This window comes from Scyliorhinus torazame, chromosome 4 (assembly GCF_047496885.1).
Source record: "Scyliorhinus torazame isolate Kashiwa2021f chromosome 4, sScyTor2.1, whole genome shotgun sequence".
Taxonomy (NCBI): domain Eukaryota; kingdom Metazoa; phylum Chordata; class Chondrichthyes; order Carcharhiniformes; family Scyliorhinidae; genus Scyliorhinus; species Scyliorhinus torazame.
The window spans coordinates 211,883,766-211,901,023 of record NC_092710.1 but is presented as its reverse complement, the minus strand read 5'-3'; the positions used below and the strand labels follow the sequence as shown (position 1 = coordinate 211,901,023).

Genomic DNA, 17,258 nt, shown 5'->3' with positions numbered 1-17,258 from the left:
ATGGAATTTCTGAAGACACCTCACCAGCTTCAAGACACCGGCAATGGAAACGAGAATTGGCATGTTTTTAAGCAGCAATTCAAACTCTATGTTGCAGCCCTTGACCTGCAGTTACAGCCTGACGAGAAACACATTGCATTGCTGCTCACGGTAGCAGGTCCTCCAGCCATTGAAATTTATAATACCTTCATGTTCGACAGCGAGGCGGACAGCAAGTGCTTCGATGAAGTAATAAAATAATTTGATCGGCATTGCTCCCCGTAGAAAATTTTAATTTTCAAGCGTTATATCTTTTGCACACGTTATATCTTTTACTCAGAAGGCAGGTGAATCTTTCGATAGTTTTCCAACTGACTTGCGGTTGAAGGCACAGTACTGCAATTTTAGTACTTTAAAGTCGTCGATGACCCACGATCAGATAGTGTTCGGGATATCAAATGACAAGGTACGCAAGATATTAAGTGATTAAATCTTTACAGATCCAGAGATGGGGTAACCCCAGGTTAAAGAGGTGTGAATTGTGTCAAGCCAGGACAGTTGGTAGGATTTCGCAGGCCAGATGGCCCCTCCACTGACCGCACCGACCTCCTGAGAAGACAAACACGGGACACAACCTACAGAATAACCTTCGTCGTCCAGTACTTTCCCGGAGCGGAGAAACTACATCTTCTTCACAGCCTTCAACACGTCATCGATGAAGATGAACATCTTGCCAAGGTCATCCCCACACCCCCACTACTTGCCTTCAAACAACCGCGCAACCTCAAAAAAACCACTGTTTGCAGCAAACTACCCAGCCTTCAGAACAGTGACCACGACACCACACAACCCTGTCATGGCAATCTCTGCAAGACGTGCTAGATCATCGACATGGATACCACCATTACACGTGAGAACACCACCCACCAGGTACGCGGTACATACTCGTGCGACTCGGCCAATGTTGTCTACCTCATACGCTGCAGGAAAGGATGTCCCGAAGCGTGGTACATTGGCGAGACCATGCAGACGCTGCGACAACGAATGAACGGACATCGCGCGACAATCACCAGGCAGGAATGTTCCCTTCCAGTTGGGGAACACTTCAGCAGTCAAGGGAATTCAGCCTCTGATCTCCGGGTAAGAGTCCTCCAAGGCGGCCTTCAGGTCGCGCAACAACGCAGAATCGCCGAGCAGAAGCTTATAGCCAAGTTCCGCACACGAGTGCGGCCTCAACCGGGACCTGGGATTCATGTCGCATTACATTCATCCCCCACCATCTGGCCTGCGAAATCCTACCAACTGTCCTGGCTTGACACAATTCACACCTCTTTAACCTGGGGTTACCCCATCTCTGGATCTGTAAAGATTTAATCACCTGCTAATGCTCGCATTCCAAGCATTGTCTGGCATCTTTGAATCTGTCTATATATATGTTTCTGGAGCATACCTCTTCATTCACCTGAGGAAGGAGCAGCGCTCCGAAAGCTAGTGACATCGAAACTGTTGGACTTTAACCTGGTGTAAGACTTCTTACTGTGCTCACCCCAGTCCAATGACACATCAAGATTTGTCATGCAAGCGAGCTCGCTGCACAGCAGATTAGCACGCTCAATCTGAAACATTTTGGCACCAATCTGGAAGAAGACGCCATAAGCTTAGTGATGCAGTTGAATCAGAAACGTGGGGCGAAATTCTCCCCAAACGGCGCGATGTCCGCCGACTGGCGCCCAAAACGGCACCAATCAGACGGGCGTCGCGCCGCCCCAAAGGTGCGGAATGCTCCGCATCTTTGGGGGCCGAGCCCCAACATTGAGGGGCTAGGCCGGCGCCGGAGGGATTTCCACCCCGCCAGCTGGCGGAAACGGCCTTTGTTGCCCCGCCAGCTGGCGCGGAAATGACATCTCGGGGCGGAGCATGCGCGGGAGCGTCAGCGGCCGCTGACAGTTTCTCACGCATGCGCAGTGGGGAGAGTCTCTTCCGCCTCCGCCATGGTGGAGACCGTTGCGGAGGCGGCAGGGAAAGAGTGCCCCCACGGCACAGGCCCGCCCGTGGATCGGTGGGCCCCGATCGCGGGCTAGGCCACCGTGGGGGCACCCCCCCGGGGGCAGATCGCCCCGCGCCCCTCCCAGGACCCCGGAGCCAGCCCACGCCGCCTTGTCCCGCCGGTAAATAGGTACTTTAATTTACGCCGGCGGGACAGGCAATTTATCGGCGGGACTTCGGCCCATCCGGTCCAGAGAATCGAGCGGGGGGGCCCGCCAACCGGCACGGCCCGATTCCCGCCCCTGCCAAATATCCGGTACCGGAGACTTCGGCAACCGGCGGGGGCGGGATTCACGGCGGCCAACGGCCATTTTCCGACCCGCTGAGGGGTCGGAGAATGACGCCCGTGGTCTCAGTGCGGGCTGCCATTTTATGCCGCCGACCGGGTCCGCCATTTTATCCCAGCGATATGGCAATCGACATTTGCCACGACAATGTCCAGCATTTCGGAAGGGGTGTTCCAAGTGTGGCAGAACAAGTCACTTTGCGGGGCAATGTTTTTCAAGTCCAACAGTGGACCAAACAGGATCAGTCAACGGGATTGATGAGATGTGCATTGAAGACCTGTTTTTCATTGATATGATTTCGACTGAGGACATGATGAATCTGAATATGCAAAATGAAGAAGCCTTACTTACCAGTTGCAGCAATTGATGCTGACATCATGGAAGCTAGATGGACAATTCATTGATGCTGAATGGTACATTGATCAAATGCAAGCTCAATACGGAGGCGAGGGCAAACCTCGTCAGTTTGTCCAATTTGAATGGGCTGCGACTTAAACCATCAATTAAGCAAGACTACTGAAAGGATGCAGTAGGAATGAGATTGCGATGTTGGGAGCATGTGCGCTTGAAGCATGGGTACACATCAGAAGTCACATCATACCATTTTCCATTGTCAACACGGAACTCAAGCCTATCATAGGAGCGAAAGCATGTGAGGCACTTGAGCTCGTTGAGCGACTGTACGTCACAGAAAGCAGTGCAATGGATGACGAATGCAAATAGCAACAAGATGAAGAAAAGGGGCAACCAAAAGGAATTCCAAAATTCTGGCTGACAGTCTCCAAAAATGTGCATTTGCTCAGTGACCTGATACAGGTACATGATGACCCCATCTTAAAGCATTTACAAGATTTAAACGTGAAATGTGCAGATCCTGGACCGCCAATGAGTTTTCGTCTGGAGTTTAAGTTTAAGTTTAAGTTTGAGTATTTCACAAATGAAGCTGTGATAAAAGCATACCAGATGGAGTCGCAGCCTGATGAGTCAGACTCTTTCTTTGATGAACTAGAAATAATGGGATGCACAGGGTGCCAGATCGATTGGAAGAAAGGAAAAACATCACATTGAAAACCATTAAAACGATCGAGTCGGGGCACTGGTAGAACAGTTACGAAAACTGTACCAAATGACTCTTCAATTTTTTTAGTCCTCCTGAAGTTCCAGAGGATGGAGAGCTGGATGAAGATTCTGCAGCAAGACTGTTTGCTGACTTTGAAATTGGTCACTTCTTGCATGAACACATAATTCCCCGAGCACTGTTATACTTCACAGGAGAAGCTATTGCAGATGATGATGATTACGATAAGGAAAGTGAGAAGTGGATGATGAGCCAGAAGAGGAAGACCATGAAAGTTTCTTTAGTTTATTTGACATTAGTGAAGAGGTGATAACAAGAAGCATCCAATCTATGCAGAGAATGATGAGTGTGAAAGCTCTAAGATGGAGTGTGCAGAGGTTGAAAGTGAGATTGCAACCGCAGACAAATTAACTGAGAGCAAATCAACTGCGAGCAGCCAACTGAAACTGAAGAAATAATCCCCATTTTGGAGAGATTGGCTCCAGAGAAGTACGACGATTTATCCTATGCCCAGGGAATAGTTCCTGCAATGGAATCCCAAGTACTCAAGGCCAGTCCATCAAAAAACTTGCAGCAAGAACAGATGGATACATCTTCGTGCAGTTCTCCAACAACAGGCAAAACGTGTATCATTATATCAAATGAGGATGAGCTGAGCTACTAATTGAAACAAAAACACAAAGTGAAGAAGTAATGCCCAATGTTGAGGACATTAATCTAGCTAAGATACCGAAGGTTTGTAAATCATTCCTGAAGTTACATACTTGCCTGCACCTTCGAAAGCATCCAAAATTATGCCAACATTAGATGCCTCACCAGTTGATGGACATGAAGTACAGCGTTCGAGTGCAAGCGCCATGGGTCAACCAAAACTCCTCAATTCAGCAAAGGATCTAGAAACAGCAATTACAGTAGAAAAGCCAGAAACAGCTATTGCAGCAAGGGATCAAGAAACAGTGAATCCCTTGGCTGAGACCAGTAGCAAGAATGATGCTCTAGGTGCACAGGCAGATGTGAGTATGGACCGCACCAACTTCATGGATGATGCTACTAAAGCTAAGAAAAAAAGGAGAAGGAAAGAGCTGATTATTATAAAAAAGAAGCAAGGGTAAGAAGAGTGAAGGACACAGACTGTCGGCTGGGTCGCAGCCACGATAGTGAAGACATGAGCAGCGACAATAAGGCCAATGTACAGGAACACACATGGAGTTGGAAGCATCATTTCAAAAGGCTGATAGAGTTGGTAACTCAAAGATCAGACAGAAAACCGGTCTTTCGGAAAATTAAACAAGATCACATATTCGGTCAATGCTCAGGAGACCACCAAGAAGATGTCGTTAACCTGGAAGCCTGAACGTGTAATGAAATTTGTACAGGGACATGTTTGAAATTGTTATGCATATCATGTTTTGTAAAGCACAGTTATATTTGTTTATGTGACATGTTTGAAATTGTTATACATATCATGTTTGGTAGGGCACAGCTATATTTGTTAAACATTCATATTTCCAAAGAAAGTGGGATGTAGTGATATGCATTTGTATAGTAACGTATATAGTTAGATAATAATAATCTTTATTGTCACAAGTAGGCTTACATTAACATGCAATGAAGTTACTGTGAAAAGCCCCCAGTTGCCACATTCCAGCGCCTGTTCGGGTACACAGGGAGAATTCAGAATGTCCAAATTACCTAACAGCATGTCTTTTGGGACTTGTGGGAGGAAACCGGAGCACCTGGAGGAAACCCACGCAGACATAGGGAGAACGTGCAGACTCAGCACAGACAGTGACCCAAGCTGAGGAATCGAACCTCGGACCCTGGCACTGTGAAGCAACAGTGCTAACCACTGTGCTACCATGCCGCCCATAATACCGCCAATATATGACCTCTGACCAGCAGGTGAGGACAGAGATCCACCATGTGACTCCAGAGATTGGCAGTTGGTAGTAACTCGTATCAGAGGACAGTCACATTAGAAGTAGTTCCTGAAGAATTCACTAATTGTTACCGTTTGTATTATAGTTCCTTCAGTTATCTTTCCACGTGGTCAGTTTGTTAATAAACTATCTCACGAGTGAAGAACTATATATTCTGTGTGCATCATTACCACTGCCACAACACAGAACATATCAACCACGTCTAAAAACCTACTACCCATGAACCTCGTGGATGCACCTTTGTGCCTCTAGCTGACATTCAAGCTCCGAAACCTGGGTCTCGACCTGGTCAAAGACATTGCACATGTGGTCATCCAGACTGCAAGGAGTGTTTACGAATTCCCACATGCTGCAGGCCACGCAAAACATGGGACTGAACTCCCCAGTCATACTTTTAATTAAAAGACTATTACCATAAATTTATGCCAATAGAAAATGATATAAGCTTTCTATATGGATAATGTCAAGCTGTACCTCCCCACCTCAATCCATCACTGCATCTGCGTTTCCAGACTGCTTGCCCAACATTGGGGTTAATCTGAAATTATACATTGGGAAGACTGAAACCAGTGTCTTCAGCTCCAATCTGAGCATCTGGCTAAGACACCATTACGGAGGCCGGTGACCGATGTGGAGACTTGATACAACAAGGTCCATGCGGCCACCCGGGTCGTCATTGAGCGGTGCATCGGACTCTTCAAAATGCAGTTCCAATGCCTCGGCTGCTCTGGTGGTGCACTGCAGTACAGCCCCCAGAGGGTGTCCCACTTCATGGAGACCTGCTGTGTCCTCCACAACCTGGCAGAGCAGCGGAGCAACATTCTAAAGGTGGACGGGGAGGCACATGCGGCCATCTCCGAGGAGAAGGACGAGGAGGGGCTGGAGGCCGAGCTCGGGAAGGACCAGCTGGAGGATGGAAGATAGACGCGAGGGTCCAGTAAACCCAGACGGCCAAGGAAGCCCTCATCCTCACCCATTTCACATAGGACATGGCTTAGTCCATCATCACACCCCAGCTCCCCTCCCTCCCTCCACCCCCACTACCCTTTTCCACCCTCCCAGTGTCTGTGCGACTGGACTGTGTTGGCACTGTCGACGAGTCACCGTCAACGCAAGTAGGGGGTTAATAACCCGCAGAGAACTGAGCGCTGGTGCTCCTCAATCTATGCCATAGTCAGACACCTGCAGGTCTGCTGAGTACGCGCACCCATTACCGTACCCGGGAGACTGGGCCATGGGGTTGGTGGTCCGTCCGCGTTACAGAAGTGCCAGAGGTGTCATATTTCTCAGCTGCAACGTTTTTTTGATATTGAACATACCCGTCCCTAGCCAATGGTGGTGCCGAACCCCTTCCCCTTCCCTACTCTCAGCCTCCCCCATCCACTCCACCCCCCCCCCCCTTCCCCCCATGCCCTCTCAGTAATCCTGCTTAGCCTTTGGTGCACTACCATTGTGTCTAGGTGTGTACCCAGGATGCACATCAGAGGTGGTGACAGACTGCTGCTTACCGTGTCTCGTGGCCTTCAATGGCCCTGGCGGGCATCCTCTGGGAGCCAGAGGGCCAAAGGGTATTGGCCCACTTGCCAGTGGCATATGCCTCGCCATGCCACCCTGCTCCGGGTGCTGAGTCTGAGACGTGCCGTTATCAGGGGATTGGAACTCGGGATAGCTGCTGACCTCTATTGCCACTCCGTAGGGTGTCTCCAGGTTGGCACCCAGTGGCCCCTCCTCCCGGTCAGTGCCCACAGGGCCCTGGGGGTCACCTCGGGATGAAGGGGCAGCTGTATTGAGCCCCAATAGCCTTTGCATCATCTGACTCGCCAGCCATGACAGCTCCCCAATGTCTTCAGCATGGTGTTGACGCCCTTGGCGATGTTCCTCAGTGACTGGGACATGCTCTGCAATGCCGCGGCAATGCCCACCTGCAACTGGCACATCACAAAATCACCGACACACAATACAGTAGTGCAGAAGAGGCCCTTCGGCCCATTGAGTCTGCAACAATGCTTGAAAGGCCCTCACCTGCTCTGGAGCGCCTTGGCAATGCCCACCTGAGACTAGGACAGACTCGTTGTGCCTCATACCACCAGCATACCTGCCTCACCGGGGTGTTCTTGCCTCCACCTGATGTGTATCAGCAGCTGTGTGATGCTTACCAGAATGTGCCCCAGAAGCTTGACCACTCCTGTCGCCGACCGAGCTGCGTGCCTATGCTCTGGTGAAGGGTAGAAATGACAGCTGTACCACGCGTACTGTGGTCTCCTCGGAGTTCCCTTCCGAGGTGGTCTTATGGGATGCTGGGGGGTCGGGGTGGGGGGGGGGGCACTGTCAGATGGAGATTCTGCGGAATAATGGACATGTGGTCAGTGGGAGGGATGTCTCATTCTCTATGGCATTAACAATTCATGTGTAACAGGTCATCTGCGTGGTGGTCATGGAATCTCACCTCTGCGCCATATGCCAACCTCTACGTTGGTGACTGATCAATCCTCGACCACCCCAGGTCTTCCGAGGCCCATTCCTCGTAGGGGGTGAGGACTCTGATATCCGAAACCCCACCACCTAACTGGGCCCTCTCCAGTCTGTTAAGGGCTATCTTCTCCTGCACAGACACAGGAGGGGCATTGTGAGCTGCATAGTTATTCATCGCAGAGGAGAAGGGAACGGGGTGAGGGATAATGGCATGCGGGGAGATATGGGGAGGTGGAATGGGGGGATTGGGTTAAGGATCTGGGGGTTGGGGGGACATAGGTGAGCTGGGGCACGCTATGATGCTGGGTGAGGACGGGCGGTGCCTGGTGCATGGTCATCGGAGGGGGGATGGGAGTGACGAGCGGGGCTGGTGTCAGGGGGCTGGTGCATACCCACCCGTGCAACCCGGTGAAGATTGTTCATCTTCTTACGGCACTGGGTGCCGGTCCACCTCCTGACGCTCCCCAAGCTGACAGCTGCTGCCACTTCCTCCCAGGCGACACTGGCTGCCCTGTGGCTGACCCTCCAGGCCCTTCAGAGGAACAGGGCATCCCGTCTGGACACAACCGTATACAACAATCTGGCCAGGTCAGAATCCCCAAATCGTGGGGCTGGTCTCCTCGGTGGCATGGCTACGAGCTGCGTGCGATTTGCTCTGCAGGATTGGATTAAGTGCTGCTCCCCCTTGTTGGCGGGGAGCTGGTGGGTGCGGTCCCGGCGAATCTGGTGGGACTGTCATTTGTGATGTGGAGCCCGTGGGACCTCGTCAAGTGGACTAATTAATGTTTGATACCGGTGACGGCCTCGCCGGGCCGAGCGTCATGAAGCTTGCTGCAGGTCCCGCTCGTTAGCACACTTAAAAAGTTTTCCATTAAATTGCGCCCTATGTTTTCTTATTTTCTTTATGGTTTGCCGTTCACCTTTCTTCCTCTGCAATTTAAATCATTCTGAGGTATCTTCTGTGAGATGCATTGTAGAAATACAAATCATTGCTATAATCATTATCTGTGGTTGCTGTACACGCCTTTGAGAGGTGGGAAACAATGGGGACAGGGAGAGACAAAGTGAAATGCAGAAGTAACCTAGCACTTAACCTAATATCTGTGTCTTTTTGTAAATTGAGTTTGTTGCCTTATTGCTGTGAAGCAGTGTCATTTGGAAAAGTTATCAGTAGCTCTGTGCAGTAAATAGACCATTGTGCCATACCTTGATGAAATTGCTATTTGTGTGCTCCAGCGAGCGTAACCAACTACAGAGATACAGCTTTACTTCAATAGAATGTGTGACCATGAACACCAGAAGGAGTAATTCACATATAAACATCAGTATCTTCTGAACACACAGAATCATGAAAAAAACATCGAACTCGAAGCGTTTATAGTTTTCATATACTTAAAGTTTGGCAAAACTCTGTATAAGCAAAGTAAAGTGCCAAACCTGCCCGATTCATGGCTCAATGACCAGAATACACCTTAAGGTACATTACTACAAATGAGACATTAAATCAAAGTTGCATTTGCTTTTCCCAGTGATGCAGGTGGGCGTTAAAGGTCTGGTGGCCCCAAGGAACTATTCAAAGAAGAACAGAGTGTTCTCTTGGTGTCCTTGCCGCCATACTTCCTTCAACCGCTAACACCAAGATCGGAACAACATATAAAATCAACTGCCAAGAGATATATGAAGGTGCAGCTCTATTTAAATGGAACACATTTACACAAGAACACTAGATGGAGCAATCCACTTACTAATAGCCATATCTTCTGAAAAGAATAACTGCTAATTGCTCCTTGTTAAGAAGAAAAGAAACATTAGAAATAGAGGGCTGGATTGCCAGCGCCAGGGCGGAGAATCAATTTCCCCGCATAGAATCGGGCCCCGAAAAGCGGCGTATACGTAGAGTGCGCTGCCCCGCATATCACCAACCTACGGCCATTGCTGGAGACCTGCCCTGCCATTCTCCACCCCCGATCGGCAGAAGGCCCGACAGTGTGGATCCAACATGGTCCTGCCGGTCAGGATACTAGCATGGTGGCTGCGGACTCAGTCCACGGCTGCCCTGGTCAGGGACGGGCCAATCGGAGGGCAGGGGGGCCTTATACGTGGCCGGGCAATGTTTGGGCGGGCAGTCAGGGTTGGGCGCACGGCCGATCGGGGGCCCTCTGTTTAGGGTCCAGGGGCGTCATTCTCCGACCCCCCAGAGGGTCGGAGAATGGCCGTTGGCCGCCGTGAATCCCGCCCCCGCCGGTTGCCGAAGTCGCCGAAGGGAGAAAAGTCGGCGGGGCGTTAATGTCGCCGCTGCCGTCGGAGAATGTCACGGGTCTGCGCAAGGCAGCCGATTTTCGGCCTGCCGATATTCTCCCTTCCGGATGGGCCGAAGTCCCATCGACGTGATGACCGTTCACGTCGACGTAAATTAAACCTCCTTTTCATCGGCGTGACCCTGTGCTCCAGGTTCACGCCGACCGGCGTGGAGGTGAGTGACGGCCTGAGGGGTTGGCTCTGGGCAGGCGATGGCGTGGCCGCAGTCTGAATGCGTGAGGAGAGGTGTGTCTCGGGTTGTGTGTGTGTGTGTGCGGCGGGGGGTGGTTAGAGTAGGCTGGGCTCCGGGGGAGTGCCGGGAGGGGATCCGTGCCGGGGTGGAGGTTGGGGGGGGGGGTCCGTGCCGGGGAGGGGGATGGGGGGTCCGTGCCGGGTGGAGGTTGGGGGGGGGGGTCCGTGCCGGGGTGGAGGTTGGGGGGGGTCTGTGCCGGGGTGGAGGTTGGGGGGGGGTCCGTACTGGGGTGGAGGTTGGGGGGGGTCCGTGCCGGGGAGGGGGATGGGGGGTCCGTGCCGGGGTGGAGGTTGGGGGGGGTGTCCGTGCCGGGGTGGAGGTTGGACGGGGGTCCGTGCCGGGGTGGAGGTTGGGGGGGGGGGGGTCCGTGCCGGGGTGGAGATTGGGGGGGGGGTCCGTGCCGGGGTGGAGGTTGGGGGGGTCCGTGCCAGGGTGGAGGTTGGGGGGGGGGTCCGTGCCGGGGTGGAGGTTGGGGGGGGGTCCGTGCCGGGGTGGAGGTTGGGGGGGGTCCGTGCCGGGGAGGGGGATGGGGGGGGGTCCGTGCCGGGGTGGAGGTTGGGGGGGGTGTCCGTGCCAGGGTGGAGATTGGGGGGGGTCCGTGCCGGGGTGGAGGTTGGGAGGGGGGGGTCCGTGCCGGGGTGGAGGTTGGGGGGGGGTCCGTGCCGGGGTGGAGGTTGGAGGGGGTCCGTGCCGGGGTGGAGGTTGGGTGGGGGGGGTCCGTGCCGGGGTGGAGGTTAGGGGGAGGGGTCGGTGCCGGGGTGGAGGTTGGGGGGGGTCCGTGCCGGCGTGGAGGTTGGGGGGGGTCTGTGCCGGGGTGGAGGTTGGGGGGGGGTCCGTGCCGGGGTGGAGGTTAGGGGGAGGGGTCGGTGCCGGGGTGGAGGTTGGGGGGGGTCCGTGCCGGCGTGGAGGTTGGGGGGGGGGTCCGTGCCGGGGTGACGGTTGGGGGCGGGTCCGTGCCGGGGTGGAGGTTGGGGGGGGGTCCGTGCCGGGGTGGAGGTTGGGGGGGGGTCCATGCTGGGGAGGGGGATGGGGGGGTGTCCGTGCCGGGGTGGAGGTTGGGGGGGGTCCGTGCCGGGGTGGAGGTTGGGGGGGGGTCCGTGCCGGGGTGGAGGTTGGGGTGGGGTCCGTGCCGGGGAGGGGGATGCGAGGGCAAGTGAGTTGGTCCACCTGGCCAGGTGCCAGCCTCCAACAGTTGGACCCATGCAGTCCATGCCACCTGGCTGGGGGGAGGAGGGGATATGGGCAATGATGACATGTCGTCGTTCCCCTCCCCCCCACCAGGCCGTCATGTTTTCCGATCATCCAGCGATGTTGGCCGCCGTGGCGGCAGCCGCTCATGTCTATGTTGCCCTGGATGAGGAGGAGGAGGAGGAGCGTGCCAGAGAGGCGGCGCAGGCTGCCGCAGAGGGACAGGCAGCAGCCGCCCAGGCTGGAGGGACACCTGACCGACAGGACGAGGAGGGGGAGGTGGACGTCGCGGCCCCACGGCAACGGAGGCACCCGAGGGCGCCCCGTGTGTACCGGCCCCGGCAGTCATACCAGGACCTCACGGACCGGGAATGCAGGAGGAGACTCCGGATGAGGCGGGAAACCGTGGCACACATCTGCCACCTGCTGGCACACCTGTCACCGCGTGGCACTGGCGGGGGACACCCTCTCCCCGTGTCCGTCAAGGTTACGGTGGCCCTGAACTTTTATGCAACGGGGTCATTCCAGGCACCGAGTGGGGACCTGTCCGGCATATCGCAGACATCGGTGCATCGGTGCATCCGGGCAGTGACAGATGCCCTTTATGCCATGGCGCACCGCTACATCCGCTTCCCCGTGGACCGGGCCAGCCAAGATGCCCGGGCCATGGGCTTCTCTGCCGTGGCCGGGTTCCCCATGGTCCAGGGCGCGATCGATGGGATGCACGTCGCCGTGCGGCCACCTGCAGATAACAGGGCCGTGTTCACCAATAGGAAGGGGACCTATTCGATGAACATACAGGTGGTCTGCGACCACCGCATGATGATCCTGCACGTCTGCGCCCGTTACCCAGGCAGTGTACACGACTCATACGTGTTGTCGCGGTCATCCATCCCCGGCATGTACGAGGGACGCCATCCCTGGCTGAGGGGCTGGTTGCTGGGCGACAGGGGCTACCCATTGCGATCGTGGCTGATGACGCCTATACATAGGCCACGCAATGAGGCGGAGAACCGCTACAATGATGCCCATGTAGCGACAAGGGGAGTGATAGAGAGGTGCTTTGGCGTGCTGAAGATGCGTTTCAGGTGCCTGGACCTCTCTCCAGTATCGGTCAGATAGGGTCGGCCGCATCATTGTGGTGTGCTGCGTCCTGCACAACATAGCCCAGCAGAGGGGCGATGTGCCGCAGGCAGAGGAGGGCGGACTGGAGGAGCAGCAGGAAGAGGCGCAGTCCTCCCCAGATGAGGGGGATGGGGGTAATGGTCAGGGCAGACGGGGTAGACACAGGCGGGTGGCTGTCCACCGTTACCGGCTGGCCCAGCGGGCACGGGACAGACTGATAGCCGCCCGCTTCACTGACTAGATGGGCGTGGGAATCGGGTAGTATGGCCACAGACCGCACACCATGGCAACAGCCGACCCCCCACACCCCCCACCCATCCACCCACCCAGCACCCTCACCCCCCTCCCCAACCCCACCCACCCCACCCGCATGCACACCACCCCCCCCATTGCCGATCCACCTGCGGCACAACAGGCCGGGCTCACACAGTTGCGGGTGGACGCCTGTCTATTGCAAGCCATGAAGGATGATGACAACCCGCCCTGCGGTGAGCTCCTGGCTCTACATCGTTGGACTATGTCTGACCCATGGCCACAGTACCACCATCCACCCGGACCATCCCTGCATGCGGCTGTGACACTGCAGCGCACGGTCCCGTCCTCTGCCCGGGGGGATGTTGATGGCGGCCCAGGGGGAACGGGGCAGACTCACTTAGGGCTGAGGTACGACCACCCCTCACACACACACTTGCGCTCAACGTACATGACACCCCCGCTTTGGACAGAGAACAAAGGCAGCTTCTGTAGGTGTAACATTGACTTTAATAACCAAAGGAGTTCATGCACGTGCCCTAGCCCCTAAAACTCATCTGTGCCCTGCACCCGTGCCAACTTACTCAGTGTCTAATTGTTTGGCCTTACGGGCCCTTTGACTACGTCTACGTGGTTCCCCAGACGGTACAGCAGAACTGGAGGTGGACTCCTGTGATTCCTGCCCTCTGACACTGGATCCCTTTGGCGGCCGTTTCCTGGGGTGTCCTGGCCTAGATGGGCCAGGCTGCGGCCCGGGCGACTGGGATGGCAAGCTGCCAGCCTGTCCTGCCCGTTGCCCACCCGATGCACCTGGGACGGAAGGGGGGGAGTCCGAGGTGTCGCGGTGTACCGGGACCTCCCCTACAGGGGGAGCCGGGACGGACCACACCACCTCCTCCTCCCTCGGGGTGCCCGATGGCCCCCAGGCCTCTACATGGGTGGGGGATGCGAACGGACTGGCCATCCGACGCCCCCCCGACATCTGGCGCTGCCAGTCCTGGAGGCCCGTGCTGGTATCGACAGGGGTCTGCAGGTTTGCAGCCATGGAGCCCAGGGGGTTGGCAAACCCTGTCTGTGACAGTGCGACGCCGGCTCGCACATGGCCACTGGCGCCGATGCCCTCAGCGATGGCCTGCAGAGACTGGGCCATGGCCTGCTGAGACTGGGCCATGGCGTTGAGCGCCTCTGCCATCTGGCGCTGGCACTGGCTCATGGCCTCCTGTGAGAGGGCAGCCATTTCCTGGGCCACAGACGCCGCCTGCACGGAAAGCCCCAGGCCTCGCAAACCGTTCCCCATGTCTGACACCGTCGCACCCATTGCCTCCACCGCGGACGCCACCCATGCGGTGTCAGCTTGGGTGGCACGCATGACCGGCACCACTCCCAGCTCCTGGACGCGGGTGGACTCCTCACCTGCGACTGCAGCCGCCGCAAGCCGCCCGTCACCCTCTTCGCTCGTCTCCGGGTCGGTGGTTGCATCGGACCTATGTGTGGGTGTGGTAACTCCAGGAACCCGGGATCCATCTGGGCAGCAGATGTTCGCTTGGGCTGGGCTGCCCTCCGACTGCCCGGCCCCTCTGCTGCTCCTACCTCCACCTGCTGTACCGGGACGGCTGTGTTGTGCGCACCAGTGAGTGTACCAGACGTCTCATCACTAAAGTGCCCAACCGAGGTGAGTGTTTCTGCGATGGTGGAAGGTGTTGGTGACAGCAGTGGCGTTGTGTCGTGCTCTTCGTCCCACTCTGAGTCCATGGCACTTTGGGGTGGGGGTTCGTCTCCACCCATCCACTCTGAGTCACTGTCCGGTATTTCGTCTTCCTGGGTAGTGCTGTCCCGGGTAGGGGTGTCCTGGGCAGTGGTGTCCTGGGTAGTGGTGTCCTGGCTCGGATGTGACGGGGGCCTGTGGCTGCCCCCCTCGTCGCTTGGTGGTCGCTCCCGCACGTGACGGGGGTGTCGTCTCCCTGTTGCTCCAGGTCTCTCCGTCTCCCGTGGCCTCCGAGGGGCATCCTGCGGGCGTCGCATGCTGGAGGGTGCGGGTCTCTCCGTCTCCCGTGGTGTGCGAGGGGCATCCTGCGGGCGTCGCATGCTGGAGGGTGCGGGTCTCTCCGTCTCCCGTGGTGTGCGAGGGGCATCCTGCGGGCGTCGCATGCTGGAGGGTCCAGGTCTCTCCGTCTCCCGTGGCCTCCGAGGGGCATCCTGCGGGCGGTCTGCATCTGCGGGGATGGGTGCCTGGACGTTTGGTCCTGCGATACACAATGAAGCATGCATGGTTAGACACGCAGGCAGTGATCAGGTGATATGGGGGAGGGGGATATAGGGGAGGGGGGATATGGGGACGGGCTGTCGGTGACTCACTTGCTACTATACCCCCGACCTCTGCATCAGCAACCTCCCGGTCCTCAGGTCCGCCAGCCAGTTCCAGGGCCCTTTCCTCGTGTTCGGTCAGTGGCCTCTCATCAGCGGGGCCTCCTCCAGTCCTCACATGCTCCCTATTGTTGTGTGCGCGTTTATCCTGTGGGGGGGGTGGGGTGGCAGGGTAAAAGGCAACACTGTTAGGCAGGTATATGAATGCATGCCATCGGTTGCGCGTGCATTGCAGAGGTTAAGTTTAGGGCTGGATTCACTTGGGGATATGGGGGAGGGGGGGATATGGGGGAGGGGGGATATGGGGGATATGGGGGAGGGGGGATATGGGGGAGGGGGATATGGGGGATATGGGGAGGGGGGATATGGGGGATATGGGGGAGGGGGGATATGGGGGAGGGGGGATATGGGGAGGGGGGATATGGGGGAGGGGGGGTATGGGGGAGGGGGGATATGGGGATGGGGGGATATGGGGAGGGGGATATGGGGGATATGGGGGAGGGGGGATATGGGGGAGGGGGGATACGGGGGATATGGGGAGGGGGGATATGGGGGAGGGGGATATGGGGAGGGGGGATATGGGGGAGGGGGGATATGGGGGATATGGGGGAGGGGGGATATGGGGGGAATATGGGGGAGGGTGGATATGGGGGATATGGGGGAGGGGGGATATGGGGAGGGGGGATATGTGGGAGGGGGGATATGGGGAGGGGGGATATGGGGAGGGGGGATATGGGGGAGGGGGGATATGGGGAGGCTCACCCTGCCTGCTCTGACGAGGTCGTTCACCTTCTTGTGGCACTGGGTGCCTGTCCGTGGTGTCAGGGCCGCAGCGGTGACGGCCTCTGCCACTTCCCTCCACAGACGCCGGCTGTGGCGTGGGGCAACTCTGCGGCCGTGCCCGGGATACAGGGCGTCCCTCCTCTGCTCCACCGTGTCCAGGAGCGCCTCCACATCCCGTGACTCGAACCTCGGGGCTGAACGGCGGCCAGCCATCCAGTCGGGTGTTGCGGTCGGGTGTTCCGGTCGGGTGGGGGGGAGCAGCGCGGCCTTATGAGCCGTCACGCCGTGTGGCGCGGCGTGAACCACTGCGCAAGCGCGGATCCCGTTACGTCGCTGCTAGCCCATTTTGGGCCGGAGACTTTCGACCCATTTTTCCGACGTGACGCAAGTCGGATTTGCGCCGTTTTTTGCGCCGATCGGCGGACTTTCCGCCGATAACGGAGAATTTCGCCCCAGGTCCGCGGTCTGAGTCCGCCATGGAGCACGGCGAGGCCGCTGGAGGCCGCCTCCGCGGTCTCCGACCCGGAACTGCTCGGGCCCATATCTGCAGCAAAAGTTGCTAGTTTTACACTGGTTCACTGCTAGCCCCCTGCAGGGCTAGGAATATGTGGCCCTTTCATGCCAGTTGTTCTGGCGTGAATGTCCACTGCTTTTATGAGGGCGTGGAGAACATAGTCCCAAAAACAGCGAATCCAGCCCAGGAGCTGGATTGGGCCGTTTGCCCTTTGAGCCTGCTCCTTCACGCAACAAGATCAAAGCTGATCTTTGACCTGAACAGCAATTCGCATTATCCCATCATTTCTATAATATCCAAAAGTCTATAAATCCATGTCTTGAAAATATCAACAACTGGACATCCACTGTTCTCTGGGGAAGAGAATTCGAAAGATTCACAACTCCTACCAAACAAAAAGTGTCAGTTCCAGTGAGAAAAACTATGCAGATATGTGGGATTTCGCAAGGAACTTTGAGTTCAAGCGAACGTTTATCCCTCCACGTGAATCGCGCTGATCTTATCAGCCTCCCACTGATTTACTCAACCTGGGGAAATGTAATCACAGTAATCACAGGGGAGCTCCATATAAACGCCTCCCCAGCACTTGTCCCAGATAAATTGGATGGGAGATGGCAGCAGCTCCAAGATGTTCGGAGGGAGCCTTGACCAGACTCCTGACAGAGTCCAGCAGAGGCAG

General features: G+C 56.3%; 1 pseudogene; it reads left to right on the top strand.

The window, feature by feature from the left end:
• On the top strand, positions 1–3,700 carry LOC140411473 (nucleosome assembly protein 1-like 1-A; annotated as a pseudogene).
• The last annotated feature ends 13,558 nt before the right edge of the window (positions 3,701–17,258 follow it).